The 27,344-nt window shown below is 36.2% G+C and overlaps 1 protein-coding gene and 1 non-coding gene across 5 annotated transcripts in view; both read right to left on the bottom strand.

The window, feature by feature from the left end:
- Positions 1-27,344, bottom strand: part of AKAP6 (A-kinase anchoring protein 6) — a 480,061-nt gene that overhangs the window by 101,225 nt on the left and 351,492 nt on the right. The gene's annotated exons all lie outside the window — the stretch shown is intronic.
- LOC122469698 lies at positions 20,118-20,224 on the bottom strand. The gene has a single exon (XR_006293593.1). It is a non-coding gene; the product is annotated as a U6 spliceosomal RNA (small nuclear RNA).

The raw sequence follows: 27,344 nt of genomic DNA, 5'->3' as shown, positions 1-27,344 counted from the left end.
CATTAGCAATTTATGGCGAATAATTGCACAGAGAAATTATAAAGACTCCTACAATTGTCCTTGTAAATTAATAATAGGCTTTCTTGATTGGGATAAATTTGCTGCTGAGCCTTTGGAAAAATTAAAAAGTGCAATGTCATTTAAAATTGCCAGAACTCGCACAGCAAATTACATCTGAGGTTAAGAATTGAGTTTTACCCCCTCTTCTAGCTTATTCCATTTGCATGATCTGGAAATCACATTACATTGGCCATGTATTGTTAATTGGACATAGATTGCATTATCTTTAATATAAATCAAACTACAAATATTAAAATGAATTGCAAATTCCCTAATAGAAGATCATAAAACAATCTTTTTTAAAGTATCTCCCATTAATAATTTAATTCCAATTATATCACTCAGAAAACTTAAGTAGGAAACCTGGCAACTTATTTCTCCAATCATTTCTTTTACATAACAAATACCTAAGCCTTTGAAAATAAATACCCAGAACGGTATTCATTGTTATAGAACAAAACTAAAAACACCAAGAACTGAAAACTTTTCATTCTGATTTCCTGTAAAATACTGCCTAAGAACACCAAGCCTGCCTGTCTTCTCCCTTCCCTGCCCATGTCAAGGGTGAGAAAAAAGTCTCCATTGAAAAGATTTACTAAGTTTAAGAACTATTGTAATCTTACTCTCTAAAATTATAAAATTGATTCTCCTTCTATTTATCTTTTAAAGGTTCTCTAGTCCCTTACATTTCTCTATAAATCTGATATCTTTCTGAAGCCTTTGCATGGCCTTTAATGAGTTTATATTAAATATTTAATACTGTTTAGGGCATATCTACTACTACCAAAAACAGTTATATTCCCAGCAGTCCCACTGTTTCAGGCAGAGGACTTGATTGATCCTCCTAGCCTGAATTGAGTAGAATGAAAAGAAGCAGTTGGAAAATAGCTGCAATCATTTAATGCAGATGACCTCTGACAGCCTCGCAGCTCTTCTATCTGAACAGAAATTTGCATGGGGTCTCTGTGCAGAGGAACAATGTAACCTAAATGGTAGACAATCTTTATTCTAATGAAGTGGGTGTCAAGGTCAATGTAAAACTGCAATGATAAATGGTGCACCACTAGGCAAGAGAAGTTGCATAGGCATTGTAGTGCTTTCACATTAATTGAAGACTGAAATGCGCTGCGTGAAAAGCACAAGCCTCTCTTTTCACCATAATGTGTTAATGCGCCAACGCCGAAATGATTTCTTCAAGATGTTTGCCTGTTGACACGTATCTTATTGCAAAAATAACGCAAATATGGAATTAGGGCAAAAATGGGCATTTTTAGAATTTAGCTTTTTCCTGTAATAGAATTACAAAATTCTAAATAAATCTCCCCAAACAGCGTCCTGACACCTAATGTAATTCCTTTGATCCCTTTTTCTTTTCTTTTTCTATTTAGACCTGTCTTTAATTAGTTTCAACCAAGCAACCTTTACAGACCCCTTTGCTGGGTACTTTTATACTGAGCTAACTGTAAAAGAGGACTGAGGAGAGGAGAATCATTCAGATATTATTTTTTCTTCGCACTTCTAAGTTTTCTGCTTAGTCTGCAGTTAAGATCTTCAGGTATTGTTTGTCCTGAATGAAAATGTAATGAAAAGCCTATGGTTTGTAAAAGAAAATAACTATTTTCTAGTGTGAGAAGTAGAAAACTATAATCTGGCCGTTTGACATTGCCAAAGTGACTACACAACAATAATTACACCATTTCTTCAGTTGATCTAGCAATTCTGTGGCAGCCAACTTTTTTCATTATATAAAAATAAGGACTGTAAGCTGCTTTAAAAAAAAAATCCTGATCTACTTAAGCCTGTAGAGGGGACATTGTTTGCTAATACACTCATTAGCAACCAAGCATTTTAACTTCATCAATTAAACAGGAAATGGAGTTGCACCATTAGTTTTACAGTTTGCTAAAATACTGATAAGGGCATATTACTAACCATTTGAGAAACATTTCCAGGCTCAACCCATAATATGTCATAAACTCGATGCATTTTTATGGTTGACTTTTTTTTTTTCCTGATTCGGGTAGATGTAACCACCGATCTAAAACTAAGCTTCCTGCTACAAATAGATTTTAATAGTGGAATTACACTTATACTAGTCAGAAACGGTCTACACGTCTTTCAGTCTGTAGTCTTGGTGACTAGGAGGCTATTAGTATGATTTACTAGAAAATAAATGATATTGCCAGTTTGTAATTCTGATGGAAAACAAACTGTTCCACATAGAATTTAAGATTCCTTAAATGGTAATTCAGAGGGAAAAAAAATCTCAATATGAAGGAGGATAGTGAAAAAGATAAAGAAAAGTTACTGATGAAACTGTTTAAAAAACTGTACAGCTTCATCTGTGTGTGATTTGTCAGGTCTGAAGCTTTGACGTGCCCAAGGGGCAGACCCCAGCGGGGAGTAGGCTGCCGAGCTAAATAGCTGTGAAAGAAGTCTTAATGTAGGATGGAATTCAAACTAACCTTGACATGACCTCAGGAAAAATATGCAAAAAGTAAAATGAATGCACTCTGCAAGATACATCCTAATTTTGTGGTGGAGCTGGTTAGTTTTACAAACATAACTGAGACCTTAAAAGAAAAATAGAAAGCTAGTAAAAGGGGCAAACTTTGGAATTCAGGCAAAAAACGTAAGCAAGCATGATGTGTTACTGTGAAGGCATGTGAACCATTTGGAAAGAATCCAAATAAAAACCCACACCGAACAATATTGTTGTCAGCCTGTCTATTCAAGAAAATTGTTTTTTTTAGGTTGAATATAAATGACACAAAGCCAAGATTACATCACTGCATTACAAAGTCTGTTGTGGTTTTTAGCTGAACAAGCCCCATGGATCTATTGGTTTAGGACAGTAATTCAGTAAGGAGGTTTTAATGTGTTATTTTTCCTCCAGTGACAATAAAAAATAGAGGAATTTAAGGAAGAAATATCGTGGGTGCTCTCTAGTCTATCTCTTGCTTTTGATCTGTATTTGATAAGCCAAACTCACATTTTAGTTGAGGCATTGAGTCTTGATTTGACTGTATTATAAAATTTTGCCTGTTTTGAAGTGATCGGCTTAGGAGGAAGGCATTTGTTCTAGCTCCCCGGCCAAGAACTGGCTAACTCATTGGATATATGGAAATTTTAATTGACTGTCAACTTGTGTAGAAATTCAATCCTATTACCTTCTCAATGCAATTTTGTAGCAATACCAGTTATTTACTACACTACTAACCAGATTTTAAACATAATTAGATTGCTAAGAACATACACCCAAAATCTAATGACTTAAATCCCTACAGCAAGGATGTGAATTCCTGTATCAGGTGTATGTGCTTCTATTAGATTTTCATAAGCATAAAGGGAGCTGAAGGATGCAATCATTTAGAAGCACAGAAGTACAAGGAGTTTTCCTGAGAACCTGTTGAACAACCATATGCAATGATCACTGTTTAATGGATAGGTTATACCACAGGTTGTTTTTTGGTCATCTTATTCAATATTTTTTTATTAATGACACATATGAGTAAAATACATGTATGGCATGTTGATTTGATTGGCTGATTACACTAATCTCAGTGACCAATAAATAATAATAAATATCTTATGTCAGAGATCAGAAATTCAAATACCTACAGGTGGTGGTATACTAGTAACCCAGCTCTCTGGGGGTGTGGGGGAAGCCCTGATTTATGGTGCTTGCTGATTTCCCTGGTGTATATACTCCCACCATGGCAGATTTCAAACTACCAAAAGTTGCTACTGCTAGCAAAACTCCTGAATATTTAACAATCAGCTCTCTTGAGCCAGTACTGGCCAGCTCCAATAGCCTACTAACTGGCAACTAACTAAAGTAGTTGAACGGAGCTAAGTCATTTTCTTTCATATTCTAACTACTGCCAGTGTCTTGGAAAAAGAGAAGTGTTTTCTCTACTAAAGGAAAAACACTGCAAAAATGTGATGATTACTAACATTTGATCCCAGTGAAGGGGCAATAGGAAGAAGTAGTGTGGATTGTGGAGGATAGGAGAATACAAGTTTCCTCTAAAAGGGGTAGCCGCTAGTCAGCTTTGCCAACTGTTCACATGTGAGAATATGGCTTCAATATGGCTTCTATATGGACAGGTATATGTATTTTTTTTTAATTTTTTTCAACGTTTTTTATTTATTTTTGGGACAGAGAGAGACAGAGCATGAACGGGGGAGGGGCAGAGAGAGAGGGAGACACAGAGTCAGAAACAGGCTCCAGGCTCTGAGCCATCAGCCCAGAGCTTGATGCGGGGCTCGAACTCACGGACCGCGAGATCGTGACCTGGCTGAAGTCGGACGCTTAACCGACTGCGCCACCCAGGCGCCCCAAGGACAGGTATATGTATTTAAGAGCAGATAGAAATATATATTTTTATGTGAAATCTCCTAACTTTTATATGTTGAATTAAAAGTTTTTAACACCTACAGGCCAAACTATATCTTTGAGTTGGATCTGAATGCATAGGCAACTGCTTCACAGTGTCTATTTATGACGATACTATACTCTAAAGGGAACACAATATACTGGCATAGTAGATTAAATCTAAGTAGGAGATAAGATCAATGTCAAGTCTGAGTTCATAATCTCTCCCTGATAAAAAAAAATACAAAAACTGTACACACAATAGCAGTTAATAGGCTTCATTGTCATTAGGTTCAATGAGTCAACGGATAGTGGAAGGTAAATATAAAAAAGGAAATATGATTTGGAGCTGGACTGAAACAATCACAGGGTTATAAATAAGAAAAGTAACAAATCAGCTCGACTATGATTTACTAAGCCCAAACCTGCAGTCCTGGTTCTGGTTGGGTTCCATTTTCCAAGGGAGACTTAGACAATGTATAAAATGTCCAAAGGAGAACATTCAAGGAAGGCAGAATATTCAACACTTCTCCAAGGAGCAGGCTGTTGAAGGAGCTGAAGATATTCAGCCAAGGAGTAAGGAAGAATTGAAGATGACAGAAGAGCGGGAAGGACATGTTAGCAGACTTGGAAAATTTAGAGGGCTTTCAATAGAAAATATTCATTTCTTTCATCTGATCTCAGAGATCAGGAATGGGCTCAGAGGCTAAAGAGTAAGTAGAAATGAAGCCTGGGCAACCGTGAGTTTCCACTTACCACAGATATTCAAACACAGACCAGAAGTCTATCTGGTTGGGAAATTTTATGAGACAATAGGGCATTAAATGAGGATTGACCTAGAAAATAAAATTGAAAGTTCTCTACTTTAAAAAGTTGAGTTTCTTTGGGCTCACATCTGCCAAATAAGCCGTAACAATCATATTATTATGTATAGAAAGAATGCCAAGATCAAAACACACCAAGTTAAGAAGAAGCCATCATTTACTGAACAAGACTCACATATAAGATTCTCATGTAGAGAAACCCAGGAGAACAATAAGGGAGCAAAGCTACAACCACATAAAACGTAAGCCATACAATCTAAGCTCAAGATAGGGCACGAAAAATGAGAAGAAAAGACAAGATTAAATGAAAATCCTCAAATCATCCTCAATCTGTCCTATTTCAGGAAAAATACTTCAGTCATTGAATTTGAGGTATTAAACGAAACCTAAATATTTTATAGGAAACTTCTATAGAATATATGCAGTTAGGTCCATATTTCAACAAGGTCTTTCTTGCAGATTTTTTTTTAAGACAAAAACTTCACAAATACCAGTCTCAAAAATTTTCTTCCATCAATGCAGAACTTTCTCTAACATATTGAAGAAATGCATTATATACTCTTGCTGCCAGCAATGTGGGCATAATGGCAATTTCTCCTCCATGCTATGAAACTTCATGGTTGTGCTATATTATGTTGAAAATCTGCACATCTCAATGGGTTTTCTGTGCATTCCAATGCACTTCAGTGACGATGTGGATCATTGCCATAATACATCATGACTGTTCTAATTACGGTTTCATTATGATGCACCATATCAGGGCTGTCGTAATGTCATGTCAGCACATAGTAAGAATAGTTATGCAATTATGTAATATCTGTTAGAGTACGCAATGTAGGAAGAAAAAAGACATGAGGAGCAGCAATTAATGTAATGAAACTCAGTTTTCTCCTTTTAAAAAGTTTCCAATTTAAAAGTATTATTTCTTTTGCTTTCCATCTTCTAACCTAAACAAATGCCTTGAAATACATCTATTTTTGCTTAATTGGGAACTACTGTAAAATTTAATGGATTTTTTTAATAAGGCAAAATAAGAAGAGAAAAGGGACATCTGACTTGAGCTGTTCTCCACATGTCACAGAAGAATGAGACATGCTAGAAATCTACTATATGCTAGAAATCCAGTAAAAATTTGAATGTAGTAAAGCACAGTCCACTGAAGGCTTACTATTATGCAAACTTCAAACACAAGGTCACCTTCTTCTGTCTTCTTTAATCTCTTGTGTAGACATAGAACTTCTTACCTTACCCCTTAAAGCTTGATTGACCAGCTATGTCTTAAGTAAACTATGATAATGAAATGAGATAAAGCGCTGATATCCACACTTAACTTCCCTGAATTAGGACCATAAATATATACTTGCCTTTAGTCTAGCTGTCAAAATATACTCAAATATCTATTTAAAAAAACAGCAATCTTATTGTTTGTCTTATATTTGAAGAATAAACTCTCAAAGGATGAGGACTATACTTTGTTTGACCAATCATGGAGTACCTTGAATATTTGAGATCTTTAGAAAACATTGAGTCAATGGATAGTTTCTCAAATGAAATGACGCATGAAATGCTGTTTGTTGTTTTAATATATAACCATAGGAGAATTTATATATCAAAGCTTACCCCCATATCTCTATAGCTGAATTATAGGCCTGTTCAATGCAAGTATTTATAATAGAAATGCTGATGAAGCCTAAACACCATGGACGTATATGGTTGTGCAGCGGCAGCCATTTCAAATATAGATATATTTTTAGTATTAGGAGGCACCGAGTTTGTTTAAATCTGGACTTTTTTTTTTTTTACAATTGCAAGTAATGTTAATAGCACACTGTAAATGTTAAGGCTAAGTGTGCAATGTCAAAATAGATTGAATCTCTCTGAAAATTGGAAATTCAGGCTTTTCAAACGTAATCCAGATGTTTGGCTTTTATTCAGATTTCAAGAAAGAGGGAACTAATATGATATAAAATTCATACATGCATATTTCATTAGTGCCTTTTGTATTGCTGAATTAAACATTCTGAAACGTGCTTTTCCCAAATCACAGAGTTTTAAACCAAAGCAGTTGCCAAGATATTGCGCACCTCAAAAATAATGCCAAATTAATTTCATAAGGAAGAGACTATATATTTCTCATGTTAATGCTGTTGATAATGCTTCTTCAAAGAGAATGCCTTGCTTTCTCTTTGAGGATGACAAGAAAAATGAGAGGTAGAATACTGTAGCCATAGTAGTTTATCAAAAAGATATTGCTTCAGAACATGGTGACTTTGGAAATCCATGAGAATCAGTGGCCCAAATGAAGGCTGAAAGCACTTTCCCCCATATTGCCATTATAAAAAACTATCTTGTCAAGGTTAGTGCAAATGGGCGTTCCCCAGGGACTATGGCCACTAGCTCCGAGAAACATATCCACAACTCACTATGTGTGTACGTTTTAAGACAAAGCCAATCAAAACATTTCAAGAGTTACTGCTCTCAAAACACAATGGAAATGCCATCGCACCTTTATGTATTCACATCGAGGCTTTTTCTTTTTAGAGCACTTATGACTTTTTACATCTATAATTTTAACAGACCCAAATGCCACGGAGTTTTTCTTGGTGACCACCCAAATCCCTGAACTGTAAAATATTTGATGCCTTAGGCCACTTTTTTGACGGTACTCTAGTACCTTCACAGCAGATGAGGATGAATGTAGTTACAGAATTACATTATAAATTCCAACAGTGGAGTGTGTAACATCATGGATCATGTGTTGATCACCCTTTATCCACTGTAACTTTTAGCATTATGGGTTAGATGTAGAAGGTAGTTGGAAAACATTTTATTCATTTGAATTTCTCCCCCCAAAAAGGCCAAGGGAGCCCATATCATCTGTTGAAATATATGTCAGGTATAGTATTAGTACACAGAAATGAGAAGCATGTGATTGCCTCCATTTATCTTTGAACATTAGGCACACCTGGATGGCTCAGTTGGTTAAACATCCGACTCTTGGTTTTAGCTCAGGTCATGATTTCACAGTTCGTGACTTCGAGCCCCACATCAGGCTCTGTGCTGATGGTGCGGAGCCTGTTTGGGATTCTCTCTCTCCCTCTCTTTCTGCCCCTCCCCTGCTCACAATGTCTCTGTCTCTCTCAATAATAATAATAATAATAATAATAAAATGAACATCATGCTCAGTGAAAAACTTACTTGATCAGAACTTCCAATATAGAAGTATTACTCTCAATTTTTAGACAGAAACTGTGAACAAAGTTAATTGTTTCCCATGGCCAGGAATGGTTAACATAAGAAAAGCTTCTATAAAAAGTATCAGGGGGGCGCCTGGGTGGCGCAGTCGGTTAAGCGTCCGACTTCAGCCAGGTCACGATCTCGCAGTCCGTGAGTTCGAGCCCCGCGTCGGGCTCTGGGGCTGATGGCTCAGAGCCTGGAGCCTGTTTCCGATGCTGTGTCTCCCTCTCTCTCTGCCCCTCCCCCGTTCATGCTCTGTCTCTCTCTGTCCCAAAAATAAATAAACGTTGAAAAAAAAATTAAAAAAAAAAAGTATCAGGGAAAAGAGGAAGGTGACAGAAACCTTTTCAATATTTAAGGACACCTTTTGGGAATTCAGTTTTCTCATAGCAATAATATTTGACCACGATGCAAGAGGCTGGGTCCAATTTCCAGTTCCAACGCCAGTCTGCTATAGACTTAAAAATCTTTCTGTTGTAGCCTCTTTGATTGGTTTCTTTGGGGTACATGTCCATATTTACTACAGAGAGCTCTTAAGGAAATAAACTAGAGGCTTCAGGCTTTAAGCTTTAAGCACTGTTTGTTGCTTCAGCATCAGAAAGTTTGTCATTTCAATGGATTGTTTTCTTTTTTGTTCTCCTATGGCAAGCCCATGGGGAAAGTAAGTGATATCACTTCTGTCTTACAGATTAGAAGTTGATACACAGAAGCTAAGTGACTTGCCCAAGGTCGTTAAGATATCTCTAAAATCCAGAACAGAACTTTCAGAAGGAATTTAGCTTAATTTGCTAGGCTATGCTGTTATTCTTGAAAACACATCTTTAGATATCGTCCAGAGTTGTGAAGAAATTAGTAGGCCCTGGGGGTACAAAGTCAATAAGGTCAAGAATGCCATTCAAAGTGACTGGAACCAGGTTCATTAGGGATATTGGCCTGTAATTCTCCCTTTTAGTGGGGTCTTCAGTAAGGGATGAATCACTGGGTTCTACTCCTGAAACCAATACTACACTGTATATTCATTGAATTTAATTTAAATAAATAAATTAAACACACACACAACAAACAAACAAAAAAATAAAGTGACTTCTGGGTGGTCAAAACACACTTAAGAACTCCACCCTTGCAGCTTCTATGGCCAGATTCATTTGGTATAATTTCATCTTCCAAACCTCCACAAATTTTTAGTAGCATGAAGTTGAGGCTAAAAGGGCAGATAGGCTCTCACTGAAAGTCATAGTTATTCAAAAGAATGATAGCTCATAATTTAAAGAAGCTCTAAGGTACAGGTGAAAATTTCTTAGCATAAACTACAAAGAATAAACAAACCTTGGTTATGATACTTGCTTTTCAGCATTTTTCCAGCTATGTGAGGGAGTCTGCCATAAACATTCAAGGAAGTTTATTGGAACAGATCCATCAAAAAGAAACACAATGTGCGTGTGTGTGTGTGTGTGTGTGTGTGTGTGTATGTGTATCCAATCACAAGAGTGATAAAAGTGAGAAAGAGGAGGGAGTAAAGATTTAGAGAACAAAATGAAAGAAATGCACAGATGGATGGAGAGAAAGTAATAAGTAAATAGGGGAAATTACAAAGGTTTTTCCAGATAGGGGAAACAGTAACAGTCCACAGAGTATAAAGCATAAAAACTAATAAAAATAGAGAATGTTGCAGAAGGGGAAAGAAATCACAGCTAGAGAGAAGGTTTTCGGTGAATGGTTCCTCGGAAATAATCAGATGAAAGAATATGATAATGATGACTTAAAATTTTGCATAGGGGCTGCAAAAATCTAGCAAGTGGAGATCTAAACAAACAAAAAAGCAGAAGTACTAGAATGTGGCCATTTAGGGCAGCCATAACGCTGGATAACTTTTCAAGAAGAATAGGTCCTAACATTTGTGATTTCGTTGAATTTTCTCTAAGCTTATCAATAGGGAGCCCCTGGACTGGGCACCACTTTCTTTGTGACTGTTACTTCTGCCTTTGCTTTATGGTGGCTTGCTATAGTGAGGGACTTTATTTCATATTTCCTTGGTCATCCCATCTGTAAAACAGGGACAATGATATACTTACCACTTATCCACCATAGACATTTTAAGATATAAATAGATCTTGTTTGTATGAAATTTCAGTTTTCTATGTATAATGTACTATTTTAAAACAAAGTCTTTGATTTTAATATGTTTGTAGTATGACATTCTCATCTGTTACCCATTTGCAAGGTAAGACTGCATATTTCCCATTTGTTTTTGTTATATGTCTTAGGAATAATGTATTGTAACTGCTGTTCACATTAGAGGATAAAATAGGACACAGGAATGGAGTCACTGAAAAGGTAAATAATATTTATATATAACATATATTATATATATATTTATTATAATACATATTTATTAACTATGTATATACAGTTTCCTTCTTTTAGAAAATATATCAACAAAGTGTTACTATTTTTCTCTACCATTAATGGAAGGAGGAGGGAATATGTTGATATTACCTAGTAAAACTACTTCTCAAAACCTACATACACATAACCATTTGATCACTAGGTTCTATAAACATGGTAATAGACAAGGACCCATGCCAAATATATTAATTTGTGAATCAGTGAGATTCAAAGAGTTTGGCAAAAATAAATAAATAAATAAATAAAAAATAAAATATATGCCTGGAATTAGATTGCCCATTTTTGGTTTTGCATTTCCAAATGGATTATAAATTACTTAAGAAAAAGGATAATCTTCCTTTTATTTTGTTTTTTCATAGCATATAATAATCCCCAACAGACTGGACAGCAAAATTTGTTTGCATTGCTTGCTAACTGTGCAATTCCCTGTGCCTTAGTTGCTCATCTGGGGATACTACCGATACTTCTTTCACAACCTTGCTGTGAGGTTTGAATGCATGCATACACGCAAAGATCTTAGAACAGTTCTGTTACATAAAAAGCACTATATATAAGTGTTTGTTCAAACTTGATCCAATGTTGCCTGCTAAGAAAATATGACCTTTTGCATAACTTTTCTCATCTCCTTTATGCCATTAGTTTGTATATTTATGTATATAACTTCCCTTCACTAAAGAAAACACTGAATCTAGGATTCAACATTCAATAGAAAAGTCTCTTGCCTTTTGTTGACTTTAATTGAACACATGGACAAAAGCAATTATGATGTGTTGCTCATTTCCTACTCCTCTCCAGTGTATCTTCCTGATTTTGGTAAAGTCCTTGTTAGGTGTCACACCAAACCAACCCCTACCTCTGAAGGTTTTCCTCCCCCACATCCCATTCTTCTGCAATGCCCCTATATCCATTCCACCTATTTACATTCCATCCAGCAAGTCCCAATTCAAATATCATTTCTTCTATGAAGATGCTCTAAGAAGGCTAGCACTTATTTTTTGGTACCACACATATTTGTTATCTTTACTATTCTTTTGTGTTTTTTGGTTTTGCTTTTCCAAATGGATTATAAGTTACTTAAGAAAAAGGATAATCTTCTTTTTATTTTGTTTTTTCATAGCATATAATAATCCCCAACAGACTGGACAGCATAATTTTCTACTTTTCCCTACTTTTAAAGTAAAGGTGAAGTATTAGACCATTCATTCCTAATATGCATCAGACATCAACATGTGACATATGAACATATATTTAAAAATACATGAGAAAAAAAGAAAGTAGGAAATGTTTGTGCTTATGCAAACAGAAAGTAATGCAAATTTCATATATTATTAGTTGAGCTTGATACTAATTAGTGCAGTTTGCAAAGTGGGAAAAACCTTGTAATCAATTTTTCCCCAAGCAAGTATGAATCTGCCTTTAACCAGATAGCTCTCCAGAGAAGTAGTCCCAGTAGGGAATTCGGAATTAGAGAGATTGCCTGTCACAATGTCTCCCTGGGTAACTCTGAATTCAAACGTGAGCCTGTTCTTTACCAAAATGCCCTAGGGACAATTCTGGTCCTTTCCTCATAGACAACTAAATGCCTTTAGCAGTATTTGCCATGACATCCAATGTGACAATTCAAATACAAACCAGTGATGTGCGTATCCCAACTCAGGCAGAAAGTAAGAACAGGTTATCTGTACCATATAAAATGACCCATTTTCAATGGAAATATAAGTGAATATATCTATTTTCTGCTGTAAAGAAATCTGAGGATTTGATCATTGTGTCCAAAGAAAAAGGTAGGAAAATTTAAATGTGTAGAAAATAAGACATCAGAGAGAAAGCTAAACTTCCATGACAGATTTAAGACACTGTTGAGAATCCAACTGAATAGTTATCTACCACTGAACGAAAGTAAAATGTAAAGGAAAGGTCTAGAAGTCTCATAAAGTATGCATTTATGAACACCATATGAAATGAATCAAAATAATTTGACATTTAGAAACTATACACTTTTTATGGTAGTTTTCCAAAAAATTATATTTACCCATGGGTTTGTTTCCTTACCGTTTGAAATTGAGTTCCTAAAATTCTGGTTTTGCCAGATTGTTCATATCAAATCAATTACTAATTGTATCAATCATTGATTTTTCACCAATGAGAGAATACTGAAGTTGGAACGGGCCTCAGAGGCTCCCAATCCATCCTTCTGGTTTTACAACAGATGAAGAAAATGAAACCTGCGGGGAAGAAGAGTCTTTGCCCAAGGAGAATCCAGCCTCCTTCTCTGGCACTTTATCACACAGCTTTCTAATCTTTCTCGCCAAGCACTGGTCTTTCGTAAAGCTCAAAAATAAGATAAAATAAAACTCAAAATAAGAATCTGGAAAATAAAATAACTTAATAAAACTGGGGCACTGAGGTGAAGTCCACCTATGCTCTTCAAGAGAAATTAACATATGGAGATCTGAGTGGCAGTGGCTTTTGTCTTTCCTGTGGAAGCTTCAGGATTAGTTAACTCTGCCAGTACACATATGAGAATAATACTGAGTCATGGTAAACCTCTTATAGAGATAGCCAAACTTCTTTTTTTAAAAAATCACTTTGATGTATGTGTGAGTATGCATTTATATATTTTTATTTTGTTTTTACTTTTTAACTCTTTCTAACTCTGATCTATAATTCATCTTCTAAAAAGGTCAATGTGAATTTATGTTTCGGGGCCAAATATAAATATAGAGCGATTTCAGAGCAGTGGAGTCACCAGAGAAGTGCTAATAAGAGCAGCATCACAGCCAAAGTTAAAAGAAGTGCATTAGATCCATTTTCTGCTTTCCTTTGGGTCCCACAAGCACAATAGAGCGTAGGAGGCCACCTGGTGGTGAAATGAACCAATTAACCATTTAATGCTACATTGAAAAGCAAGGAAAACAGGCCGACTTTGGGTTGTTACAAAAGGAAAACTAGAACCTTGGGCAAAAGAACGATATTCAACAGGTATTATTGCGATACAACAGATAGAAAATTTGAATTGGAAAATCATTCAAGTCTGTAGAATAATGTATATTACAAAAGAGTTGACATAATAGTTATTTATACCAGGGACTGGTAAAATTTTTTTGCAAAGAATCAGATGGTTTAGGCATGCTGGACATATGGTCACTGTTGAAACTATTCAGCTCTCTTATTGAACTCTAAAAAGAGTCACAGGTGATATATAAATGAATGCACCTGGCTATGTTCCAATAAAACTTTATTTAAAAAACAGGCTGGGGGCTGGATTTGACCTTCAGACTATAGTTTGTTAGCCCCTGATTCTGGACAGTATTACTTATGTATTAAGCTATTTACCAAGCACAAGGATGAACCCCTTACATACATTACTCATTGAACCCTGACAACCTTTCAAAGTGGGTGCTATCCTTATTCCCATTTCACAGGTTTGAAAACTACAGCTTAAAAAGTCTAAACACTTTGGTGGAAAATGTACTATGCTCCTTCTAACTTAGAAATGCTTTCTGTAGCCTCAAGACCATTTTTTCTCTGTGACTACAGAAATATGTTCTGACCCTCCCTCCCATTTATCCTGCAGAGGCTGCTTTGGGTTCTCTCCATGGAGACTTTGCTCCTGTTTCTCCATCTTGCATTCCTTTGAAATGTTGTTTGTCTCTTACCATCTCTTTCTCCATCACTTCTTTTATGTTTAAAAACTTTATGTCAGTTTTCATAACAACAGATGTAAGCAAGCATGAAAAAAAGACAAAAGCAATGTATTAAAAATAGATAGCCATATATACAACAATAAGCCAAGGAAACTGTCATACTGTATGTGCTCCAAATGGAATGTGAGCCAAAAGCATGATGCTCTCTCTTACATAAATAATATATTACACATCCACTGGGAGAAGCAGCAGCTCTGTCCCTAAATGGGAAGAGGATTTTTTAGCCCACTTTTATATCATTTTCTTTTCCTTTTCAAACTCCTTTTTCTTTAGGTATACACTGTAAGTCATACCATCTCAGACAGGCCATATTCCTCTTCCAAACCATCCATGAAGTATTTTATTAACTGTTAATAAGAGAGAGTTGAAAAACCTGATGGAGAAATCCGTGGAGCTTGTTAAAGCTCCTCAAATATATGGATTTACCAGTACTGTCTCAATATTAGCATATTTTCTCCTACGAAAGAGGGCAGAAGTGGTTTCAGTTAGATGGAGTATAGACAAAGCTGATATAAAGGACTTCTAAAAGATTTTTTAACTTGAAAAGAAACCTGCAAAAGCTTGAGAAATGTGACTGTATAGAAAACAGAAAGAAGAGGTTTAATTACAGACCATGGATTCTGCCCGATTTGACAATTAAACCTAACAACAGAAGGGATTTACACTAGATATAAGAAGACTTTAAGGGCAGAGAGAGTTGTTAAACATTTTAATGGGCGGCTGTGGAATTCCCTCTGGAAAGATCTTTAATGGAGGACAAATTCTCTCCTATCTGGGATGGAGGAAAAACAATCCTTGGAAAAGATGAAATGAAATGAAGGTCCTTATGAGGTCACTTGCAGTCCTGAAACTCCAGGTAACATCCTTACTTCCCATGGAAATAAATAACTGTGCAAAACCTCTAAGAGATTCACTTTGGAAGATTCAGAAGAAAACACTCATTACGCAGGCAGTTTAAATCAGAAAGTATTTATCAAGTGCCCAATATTACCTAGCCCCAGGGAGACGTACGCCCCCAGCAGAGCACAGATCTGAGCAGCAGTGTTGGCCAATGGACAGAGAACACAATTATTCACTTCAGTTAATTTTTTAAAAAAAATCTTTGAACTCCAATCAGCTTTCTGGAACTGTCTATTTCCTGAACTTGGTGAGCTCAAAAAAAAATCCCACAAGAGCTGGCTTTCACATGAGATTTCTGGCATTACTCATGGTATCCCTGGATCTTTTTGTAAACAGAAAAGGCTTCTGACAGTGTTTCCATACTTCATTTCTTTCTCTAACCCAAACTTGGACGGACAGAGCCTCTTAAACTATCATCAAAACATGGATTATAAAATGCTAGCCAAATTTGAGTTATTTTGCTATATTCCCATGTTGTAGAACAAGAATTCAATTAGCTTAAGTTTTAATGAACATGAGGATTTTTGTTCATGGCTTGTAAGAAATCCAGTGATTCACAGAATGGATCTTCAGCATCAACAGGCAGAAGAGACTGAGGAAGAAGAGAGAAAATCACACAGAGAGGAATGCTCTTCACACTTATTTTCAAATGTCAACATGTCTCAGCTGAAGAAAGCTGAGGAGGAAGGACAAAGTTCAGTGGGAAGGATGTCAAGGTGGACATAAATAGGAGCAAGAAGTAAATTCATCACAAATCTTTCTCAAATTCCAATTATAAATAGTACATCTTTTAGTTTTTTCTTAATTGCTTAAAATCAATAAATCCTATAATTAATGGCTAAGTAAAAAATATAAATGACCATATATGAGGATTATTTTTAAAATTATGAAGTGTGAAACTTTTTTTTAAATGAAAGAGTGGGAGAAAATTTCAACATTACATTTCAGCCTTCTGACATTACAGCAGTGGATTTTTTAAGTTGCATATTCTGAGTTAGTTAGCTGTAGCTTTGGGGAGATGAATCAGTCTTTTAGGTTCCATCCATCCACCCTCATCATGATGAGCTAAAGTCCAAATCTCTTATTGTTTTTCTCACTTCCTTCACGACAACTTTGTTAGATATACGTACCCCTCTGAAGCCAATTTTCTACAATAAATATGTCAATAAACTCTCCCATTAACCATGGTAGAATAAAAAAATGTGCTGATATTCCTACCATTTCTAATGGCGGTGCATGTTCACCTGTATCTATTGTTCTATTTTTAGGTTTTATATTTGCATGATACATGTTATCGTTATATGAAATAAGTAATTATAATGTCTACATAAATAAAATACATCAACAAATATTACAGTTTGAGAGGTTGTAGACTAGCTACAGAATTATGGTGATTAGTTGTACATTTTTGTACCATTTGTCTCAGACATGGGCATCATTATCCTTCCCTTCCTCCCTCCCTCTTTCTTTCCTTACCACCCTGTCTTTCTCCCTGATACCAATCTGGTCAAATTCAAGTATTCTGAGTATTAAGAACTACAATTAATGCACTTTGGTTTTTAAATGAGAGAGATTTTTTGTTTTTCTTTTTTTTATACAATATAAGAGGATGCCATGATGTTTCATTACCAGAGCATGACAATAGGGTTGTTCTCTTGCAAAAGTAATGAAATGATAGCATAGTTCTGATTGATAGAATTTAATTAATAGATTATTAAATAAACCTATTTGAGAAGTGTTTCTCAACTTATATTTATTGGGTTTCTATTATGTGCCAGGTATTGCACTAGGCAGTGGAGATATAGCAATAAACAACACAGACATGAACCTTGCCATCCTGGAGTGTGGAGTCTAACAAAAATTATAATCATTCATTCTCAAATTTGGTCCACATAATCCAAATCTATCATCACTAAAAATATGCACTTAGTTATAACAAAGTACTCATGGCTAAATTATTCTCAAGGAGGGCTCTTTTAGGGATGCACCTATGAATATTGAAGGAGTAAACTATTCTAATTAAGGTAGCAAAATCCAATATGCCCAGATTTATAACCTAGAAATGAGCTCCAAACTGAAACTTGGCATATACGAAGGAAGTTTATATAGTTATTTACACATGCATGATTTAAATGTCTTGGGACTACAAGCATATCTGGTCCAAGGAATCTGGTTTCATCCAGATTCAATCCTGATGAAAGATTTTTTTTAAATAAATGAGTTAATACTTTGTAGACGCATGTGTATATCTGTAAACACACATAAATGTGTGTGCATAACCACGTGTGTGTTATACCTCTCCCACAAACTTCCTACTTTTCAAAAACAAAACTTCCTACTTTTTAATGGATAAAATGAGATGACAAGGGAAATATCACAAGTCACAAATTTCCTTTAAGCAAATGTCAGTGAGCATATAGAATCAATTACTTAGAAAGAGGCTGAAATAGTGTGTTCAGATGAGTTACTGGGATGTATAGATGTCCTTCTGGAGAAAGGCTGGAGATCTGTGGTCTAAAAATATTTAGAATAAAAATTATACAACCCCAAAGGTATTAGCCTGCTTGACTCTTTCTTGGCTTCAGTACAAGAAAATATGGGTGTGTATGTATGTGCGTGTATGTTTATGTTTTGTGTCTTATGTAAATGAATGAAGGTTCAGCAGGAGCACCACTTCCTTCTTAGCTTACCCCAGTGTGCCTCATTAGGTACAGAGTGTCACAGAAGTGCCTAGTTTAAGAATGTATGAGCTCTGCAAATGCCAACATTATTAAAAATATGCTTGGGAATGCCCTTGTTTCTGAGAACTAAAATTGCCTCCTTGACAGGACTGGAAAATGGCTTTTCCGCAAATGATATTCCTCTAGAGTATCTCTCCATGGGGACCCTTCTTCAGTAACTCCCTTTGGCAATAACAGGATCCATGAGGTTGAACCTTTCTAGGGCAATGCTGCCTTTAGTGCATCTCACCCAAAAACATAAATATTTTCAGCCTTAGCTTTCCTGAGTCTGACAAAACATGGGAGGTTCCCGTGAGACTCAAAATGGTAACACTTTCCCAGGGTGCTAAGGTGCTTAAGAAAGTTTGGGGAGTTTCACAGAATAGCCTGATGATTGGCTAAAGAGCGAACCCAAGTCCATCATGCTTTCTCTGCTGATGTTCCATTTAATATGTAGGACCTTCTTTCTTATCTAGGCACAAAAAGCTCATATGGAGGGAGGAAAATGCATTTGCAAGAATTTTTCCTCTTGTGGAGAAGAAAATATGGGACAATAGTGAGCAGGCAAGGAGCACGTGAAGGAAAGATTGTGGGTATTAGAGCCACCCAGACTGGGTTCAAAGTGACTTATTTCTTGTGATAGTTATTGATACAGCCCAACAACAATTTCTTGCTTTCTGCCTTTCAGGCTTAGAGTAGAGATGCATTTCCCCATCCACTTTGGAGTTGGGTGAGGCCGTGTGATTACTTCTGGTCATGATTTTGAAAGGAAGTGAACTGTGTCTCTTCCAGGTAAAGGTTTAATGGCAAGAGTGAGACCCTCCAGAACTCTCTTTTCTCTTTGCCACATTGAAGGAATATTTAAGAGGGTGACTGATCCTGTGAGAAGTAAATCTTCATAACCGTAAACTTTTGAGACTTGGGGGTTGTTTGTAATTTCAGCAAACCCTAGTCTAACTTGAGGCACAAGTTGTCTTTTAGGCTAATCACTTAACCTCTCTGTGTTTCAGGCTCAGATGCATGAAGTAGGGAAAAATAATTCAGGATCATTGTGAGCATTAAATAAGAATGTGCACAGGGGGCACTAACATAGTCAAATAGTAAGATTTGACCAATTTAGTTTTTTTTCTCCCTCCATCCTACTCCTATCTCATAACACACACACACACACACACACACACACACACACACACACACACGAATGTACTTCCCTTTTTATCAAATGGTGGAATAAATAACATCTATCCTTGGTCCCCTTCCTAGATTTCTTCTCTCTACCCCTTCTATCTTCCCCTTCTAGTGCCCTTCCATTTAAACTAAATGTTAAAATTGACATTTAATTCAGTATTATTCTCCTACCCCCATAGAATACCTGCATCCAGTAAAGTGAACTCTTTTTTACCTCAAAGAAATGAATTAAAAAAAATTTTAATGTTTATTTATTTTGAGAGAGAGAACAAGTAGAGGAGGGGCAGAGAGAGAGAGGGAGAGAGAGAATCCCAAGTTGGCCCTGTGCTGTTAGCACAGAGCCCCATGCAGGGCTCAATCCCATGAATCGTGAAATTGTGATCTGAGCCAATATCAAGAGTCAGACACTTAACCGACTGAGCCACCCAGGCGTCCCCAAAGAAATGAATCTTAAGGCTGGGATTTAAGGCAGGATGGAAATTTAGTAAAGGAAATAGTTGGTTTTGGACAATCTTAATACTCCAAATATGATGTTCCTCAACCACAAATCTACCTCTTTCTAAGGTTAGACATGGTAGCGAGATTAGGACAAGAAAAAAGCAAGTTAATGAGTTTATCTGTGAAAGTACTATGGTTAAGCTTTTCCCATCCAGGGTTCTCCAGACTATTCTGAACAGGTACCAGGACTTTTTTTTTTTTAAATACGGAATGCTTCATGAATTTGTGTGTCATCCTCATGCAGGGGCCATGCTAATTTCCTTTGCATTGTTCCAATTTTAGTATATGTGTTGCGGAAGACAGCACCAGGACCTTTTTTGAAATAACTAAAATATCATCTAGGTTCCCTTCTATCCCCACCTTCCTGTTTTGAGAATACATGCATGAAATTCTAATAAATTATAAAAACTTAGAATAATAATACAGACTTAATATTTGGGTTCAGTAGCATATCTTATACACTTGATTATGGTATAACTTACATTGTAAGTTACATGATTTAGTGTCGTCATTATGATATGGTTACGAAAACCAATGCCTTCCTGATATAGGCAGTTATAGATGACAACCAGTGCCTTACTGATGTAAATGCATGGAACATTAAACCTAACATTTATTATTTTTATATCAAGACCACTTTGACAATGATAATACTTGGTTTTCATCATTAAACTTTGGTAGTCCTTTTTTAAAAAAAAACAAATAAATAATTCCCAGCTCATATCATGTAAAGTGTAATCATACATCATACATTTTTTTTCTAGGTACAAGCCAGATTAGCCTACATATGATTATAACCATTGAAGATACATAATTTAAAAATAGGAAATGCAAAAAAGTAGGTGAGGGACATTTCCATGCAGTCACTTAACTGAAACATACACATAGTATGGAGCAGTTCTGGAGCCAAAGGTGGCAGTGAACCTAACAAACACCCTTTCTTATGAGGAGTTTAAATGTTCCTCTAATTTATTTTATAAAAAACCAGAAAGAAATCTACAAATATGTGGGGTTGAAGCCAAATCTCTCAGCTTAACACAGGAGGGAACACTGCACATTCACATCTAATTAAGAGTCGTTTTTCAAAAGTTAAAGGCTGAAATTTTTGCAATTTAATCCAAATTTTATTAGCAAACTCTAATGATTATCCTGATAATTGCAATTAATAAAAGCTCCCAAACAGGTCAACTCATTTAAGTGCTATCTGTAATCATTTGGATTTTAACATGATGGTTATTACTTATTACCCTGAAACCAAGCTGCGCAATGAGATATTGATTACTTTTAACCTTTAGATCCAAGGATTCGGGAAAGGTCAGAGGAGGGGAACACTACACCTTTCATGGCTGGCAAACGTATTGCCTTCAGGAGAATTCAAATGATTCCCATTGGCCAAGTAGATCCAAGATTAGTTTATTCTCTGGGCTGACAAGAAATGATGATGCTTTTAAAAATAACACCCAGCACGTATTTAGTGAAGTGTTACATTTATATAACCAATGGCCTCAAGATGTGCTTCACATCACAGCAATTCTCAGGCTGTTAACCCTTTAACAAGTTTTGTTCACGGAAGCATCTTTGTTGGGATGCGATGCTAAATGTAGTAGCTCTAATTGGAATAAACTCATCTCATTAAATTCAATTGTAGGTTCCAAAAGGCTAAACACAATCACTGGACACCGTTGGCCACCAGCACTCCTTTTGGTTTTCTTTTTCCATGACAACATTTAGAAATATTTTTCACATTTTGCCACTGAAAAGCAAGGAGTTAGCTCTTGGTAGGGTCCAGCAGAATTACGGGCAAGGGAAACATAACTGTTATGTGTTAGATTAATTTGCAGAACACTTGGCATTATTATTGCCAAGTCGTCAAATTGTTCCAAGTTGTTCCGGAAGGTTGTTATTAATAGTATGTTTTCTGAGGAAAGTTCTGTCTACTTTTGGAACTGCATTTCTGTTGCCAAGGAAACTCCTTGAAGCACAGTTTTCTAGGAGCACACTGCTGCTTTTGTTTGCCAGTGTCCTATTCATATCATCTAAGTAAGCGTTTTACATGCTCCAGCCTTCAGTCCCAAATGTTGAAGTGTTAGCCCATTTAAGTTGCTTTTTCAAACACAGCTAATGCCTGCTATGATTTCCCTCTTTCTCTCCCCCCTTTTCTCTCTCCCTCTCCATCCAAAGCCCCTCTCTCCCCGCCTTCTTCCCACTCTCCCTCCAACACGCCCAACTCTTACTATTCAAGGTTTATTTTTTTTTAAACAGTTGCATTAGGGGAGATAGTTTTCACAAGTTTTTGATAAATTAACTTCAATTTGAATAATAATTCCATAGGTTGTAGCATTAGTCCTTCAAGTGTTAATTATCTTTTCACTTTAAAATTAATGTAGTCATTTCCTCCTGACTCCTCTACCCCATTTATTGAAGTGCTGAGGAAAACATGTCATTGAGTCCTGAGCCAGCCCTGTTGTTGTGATTAAGCGTGGTCACATGGCCCATCTCTGCCAAAAGGAGGGCCCTGAGAAAAGGTGACAAAGACAGTGATTTCCTGTCAGCAAAGAGTACGACAGGGCTGTCTAGAAGTGATGCAAATGAGGGGAACTTTCCCCACGGCTTGTTTGATCCACTCTAGGCCAGAGCAGGCCAGGCCAGGGAGAGAGGGAGCAGCACAATACAGCAGAGGCAGCCCAGAGAGCCAACGCACCTTCCGGACAGTAGCTCACCCACCAGAGACAAAGACTGCTGGCGGCCTTTCCTCGCTTGCCCCTATGCACACACAGCCAACTATTTCTTGGCATACTATTCTCTTAACATCCTTCTTTTTTTTTTCCTCTTAAAAAAGTGATTCAAACAGGAATTGTAAGCTCCAGCAAAAACAGTGTTTCCTATATTGTTCAGAAACCTCATCCATCCACTTTTTCCTCTGAACATGTTCAGGATGAGTTTTATCCTCTCTCAAAAAAGGAAAGAAAAGAAAAATATATGCATATTTAAGTCTTCATAGCAAACACTGATTCATCAATGCTCACATTAATATGGCAGTTAATCTAAGGACTTTTTAACTTTAATAAAAATGGAAAAACAAATCCATTTCTACATAGCAGTGGAGGTAGCCTAGATTTTCCTATTCTGATCACTTTTAAAATGACTAGAAAATGTTATTTGAAATATTATAATGATTTTAAGCATATTCTTCTTATCTTAATGGAGTTTTAATCTAACATACAATTAAGCTCTACAATTAATCTACTGAGAAAGAGGTAAAAAATTATCATTAGATTCTTGTGCCTGATATATCTGCTACATTTTTACCTTGTCTGCTTCAATAACTAGTAATTTGCTTCATTTTGGTACTGAAATTCCAAACTAAATCCTAATTAACAGAATTTAATTTTTTGACACACTTCTTTTATACCCAAACACCAACATGTAAAAAAAAAAAATTTTTTTTTAGGTAATGGATTTTCTTCTATTTTAAGCCTACCTCCTATGACCTAGACTATGAACCACCCTAACATATTTTTAGAAGCTCAAGTTCAGTCTTAAAGGTATCAGGCCACATATGAAATTATTTAGACCTGGTCCAGAACAAAATAAAAGAGAACTATTAGAGAGGGTTGATTTGTGAATTTATAAAATATAGAGATAGCGTGATTAATCTGTTTTCTCTGATTGGTTCATAGCTATGACAACATCATTTTGGCATCAATAGTTATAAAATAGCAAGCCAGCTATGTCCCACTTTTCTTTTTTTATGCTGTTTCTTATTCCCCAGAAGTTTTTCTTTTAAAAGTCATAATGCTTGCCTTTTAATACAGACCCAAATTCTCTAAAAGTGACATTTTCTCCTTTAAAATTTATCCCTTTCTCTTATCTGTTTTTTTCCTAAAACAATCCTTTCAGTGTTTAGCTCTTTTTATTTGTTCGTATTTGGTTTTTTTTTTTTAGCATTTTCTTATCTATTCATTCACCCACCCATGATTTAAACTTACTCTTTTCTATTTAATTGTTTTAAATTATTCATTTTTGTTTGGTAAACTGTAGATTAACTAATTTCAACTGTGTTTCTTTCTCTTCAATGCTTATATTTCCCTCTCACTTTCCTAATATCCTCTTCTCTTCAAATATATAATATTGATGTCCTCTCTTATTAATTCCACCTGGCCAAACTATCATCAAGAGGAGTGCCACCTTCGGGTGAGAGCTGTGATCAAAGTCTGTAAACATTACCTGGCAACAGAGTTAGAGAAAAATAATTAATTCACTTGGTAGAAGTATTATGTTTAGAAACTTACTTGTAAGAAATATGGTGGTTAGATATTTCACTACCATGCCATTCTAATCCCTTATATATTAAAAAAAATCCTAAGAGAAAATGTATTCATATCTAAGTATCAAAATAAACTTAATGTCTTCAAATGAAGTGTGATTTTTTTTCTCATGGAAGATGTAAATTTTGCGATTGAGCATATTTCCCTCTTCGCTTTCACTACCAGGAAACCCAGAGTGGAGTTTTGGGATCTTTATTAAGTGTGTAGGACCATACAGTCTATATGCCTACATATTAACTCTTCTCAGAGAAAGGGACTCTAGTCTATGTATATTTTCCCCAGTTCTGATTTGTATTTCAGTGTTAAAAATATTTTAAAAATTTTCCTGTGAATTCTTATAAGCAACCTCAAATCCAGAGCAGAGTAAAAATGTAATTAGCCCCTTTAGTGAACATTGTATTATGCAAAGTGAACGGGCCTTTTCCTTTTGCACATAGGACATAATTGTGTAACACTTATACCAACAGAGAAAGATAGAGGTCATTTGCATTTTTGCCATAAAAGCAGAACTATATGAGAGCAACTAACCCTTAAAATTAAATGTAAAATCTTCAGTATGAATTCCTTGAAAGTATAAAGGTCTTAGTTGAAATGCGTACTAATTTATACAATCTTTAAGCTGTAAGGGCTATTTTAACCCCTTGGAAATGATATAATCTAATATTTTATTGATGAGGAGCAGCTAGACCATTCTCAAGGAGTAAATCCATAAATGTGCTGTTTTTGGTGAGCTTCATACTATCTGAATACTATCTGAAAACAGCTCTTGTTCAAGTATAATAGTAGTAATCACCAGACTGCAACTTTTGAATTTGGCCCTTGAAATTAACCTTTGGACTCTAGAACTCCACACCAATCCAGGATCATGAAGGGCTCTGTCATCTGTGCTTTGCACTTGGCAGAGAATGGGCAGTGCTTTGTGGCAACAGTAAGGAGCCCTGGCCAGGGCACACCCTCCCAGCCCTGCAGAGTCAACTGTGTCTGCTGCAGAGGGCAGAACGGCAACAGCAGCAGCCTGAGCTCCAGCCTCGTTGATTGTGGAGATACTTCTAGGTCACTCAGTCTATAAAATTCATAGGATGGGGGAGGAGGTGTCTTAAGCTTCCCTGAGCCCAAGAATAATGCCACCTTTGATCTGTAGAAATGAAAAAATGGAGCTTTTCCTTTGCAAGTGGGTTTTAAATATTTCTCCATTAATAGTTAATGCACATGCAGACCAGCAGAGTGACAGCTCCCAGTGATTATGAATTCTGGCTACGTAACTCCAGTCCAAATAGGAGCTGAACTTTCAAAATCACGGTGGTTACTTTTGACAAATTAAATTGTCCTACTTAGGAAAGTAGAAGGAATGAAGAAAAAGAACGTGAGAGAGGGGGAGCAAATTCTCCTTGGAGGTGATTCTCACATTGAGGAAGAAAAAACGAGAAAGAACTACGTTTCTGTTTTCCAGGCTGACAATACTGCCAGTGTTTATTAGAAAATAGCTATAGAAGGTCCCCATTCAGAGGTTGGGTCAGTGGGCCGGACAAAGAAGGGAGAGGGAAAGATATTGGCAGTATGGCTTACTATCTCAAAACAAGTAAGAAAGTATTTTTAAGGAAGTGGTTATACAAGGAAAGAATATATAAGGAAGATACAGGTTGCTCTTAAGACCCTGCGGTTGAAAATTTAGAAAAAAAAAATGGTCTTCAATTTCTAACAATCTGAAAATAACAAGAAATGGTTTAAACAGAAAATCCACTTTGTAGCCCATTGTAATGTTAAGTTTCTAAATTATGTCAGGTTGTGTCAATGTATTCTTTGCCTATTAAGTCTAATTCCTTTCCTTTAATAAATCCCTTTGGTATTTTGCTGGTTTAGGGTAGCCAATATACCACAGTAGGCACCCAACTTGGGAGGTCTGCTGAATGAATAGTCTAAGGTATTTATTGGTACCTCCCTATCTAGGAGTAAAGGTCAGATGACTTTCTATCGAAGACCAGAATATACAATAAATTGGTAGTAGTACTTGATGTTGAAAATGCTAAAAAATCTTCACTCTCATTGACTACCAACTTATTATACTTTCTCTAACACAACATATCCAAATGTGGACTTTGGGAATCAACTTAGGACTGTATAATGCATGTAATGAACCAGGATCTGGGCATGACTATCTACTCCAGGAAAAGAGTTGAGTGATGAAATATAGAGATGCCCCCAGAGAGAGGACAGAAAAACTTTTGGATTCTATGATAACAGGAATAATGATTCTGTCCTGGTCTCCAGTTCCTGGGATTTTACCATTGCTCAGCTGAAGGTCTCTCTTAAACGTTTCCCCTTCATTCTTTACATTAATACCAGAGATCACAAACTTCATTCTCATTCTTAATTTTTTAGTATATGTGCTGCTGAAGCAAGCATTCATCCTTAATTTTTTCACTCAACAACTATTGGTTCAACATCAGCTATATAAGGTGTTTTACTTCACAATGTACAAAATACAAAAGCAAGGAATTTTTCTTGGGTGTTACAGAAGCATTTTAAGAAATGAAGATGATGTACATAGGTTGAGATGGATTGGGAATGCTGTGACATGTGGTTGGGCATCCTGTTGAATTGTCACAATGACTAGGGAATGTGAATAGTAAATGCTCTATAGTGGACAGGGTAGTCCCCTTCACCAACAGAAAATTGTTTTGTCCCAAATGTCAGTGGTGCCCTTGATGAAAAATGCTGAGAAAGCATTGATATCTTTCAGGGCCAACAAATTTAAAGATTAAAGTCTCAAATGGTATTGAAAGCCTAGGAAGGCCTGGGGACCAACTGAAAAGCCCTATTACTCAGGGGTCTCTATGATCAATAGACTTCAAACCTCCCTCCCCCAAGTCATCAGTTGAGTTGATTTCTGAAAAAGCGCATTAGAACAGACGAATGGGACATTGAAAATGTTGACCTAACCTAAGAATCCCTGAGGATTCTAGACAAAGACCTGAAATTAATTTTCCTCCATCAATTTTTCTAATTCAGGAGCCATCCCAAGTTCTAAATGACTCCTTAGCCAATATCCTCAGGATTGCTTTGGAGGTTTCTAAAACTCTGGAATAATGTGGGGGTTT

Source organism: Prionailurus bengalensis, chromosome B3 (genome assembly GCF_016509475.1).
Source record: "Prionailurus bengalensis isolate Pbe53 chromosome B3, Fcat_Pben_1.1_paternal_pri, whole genome shotgun sequence".
In the NCBI taxonomy this organism is placed as follows: domain Eukaryota; kingdom Metazoa; phylum Chordata; class Mammalia; order Carnivora; family Felidae; genus Prionailurus; species Prionailurus bengalensis.
The sequence above is the reverse complement of the archived record's forward strand: the minus strand, read 5'-3'. Positions and strand labels throughout refer to the sequence as shown.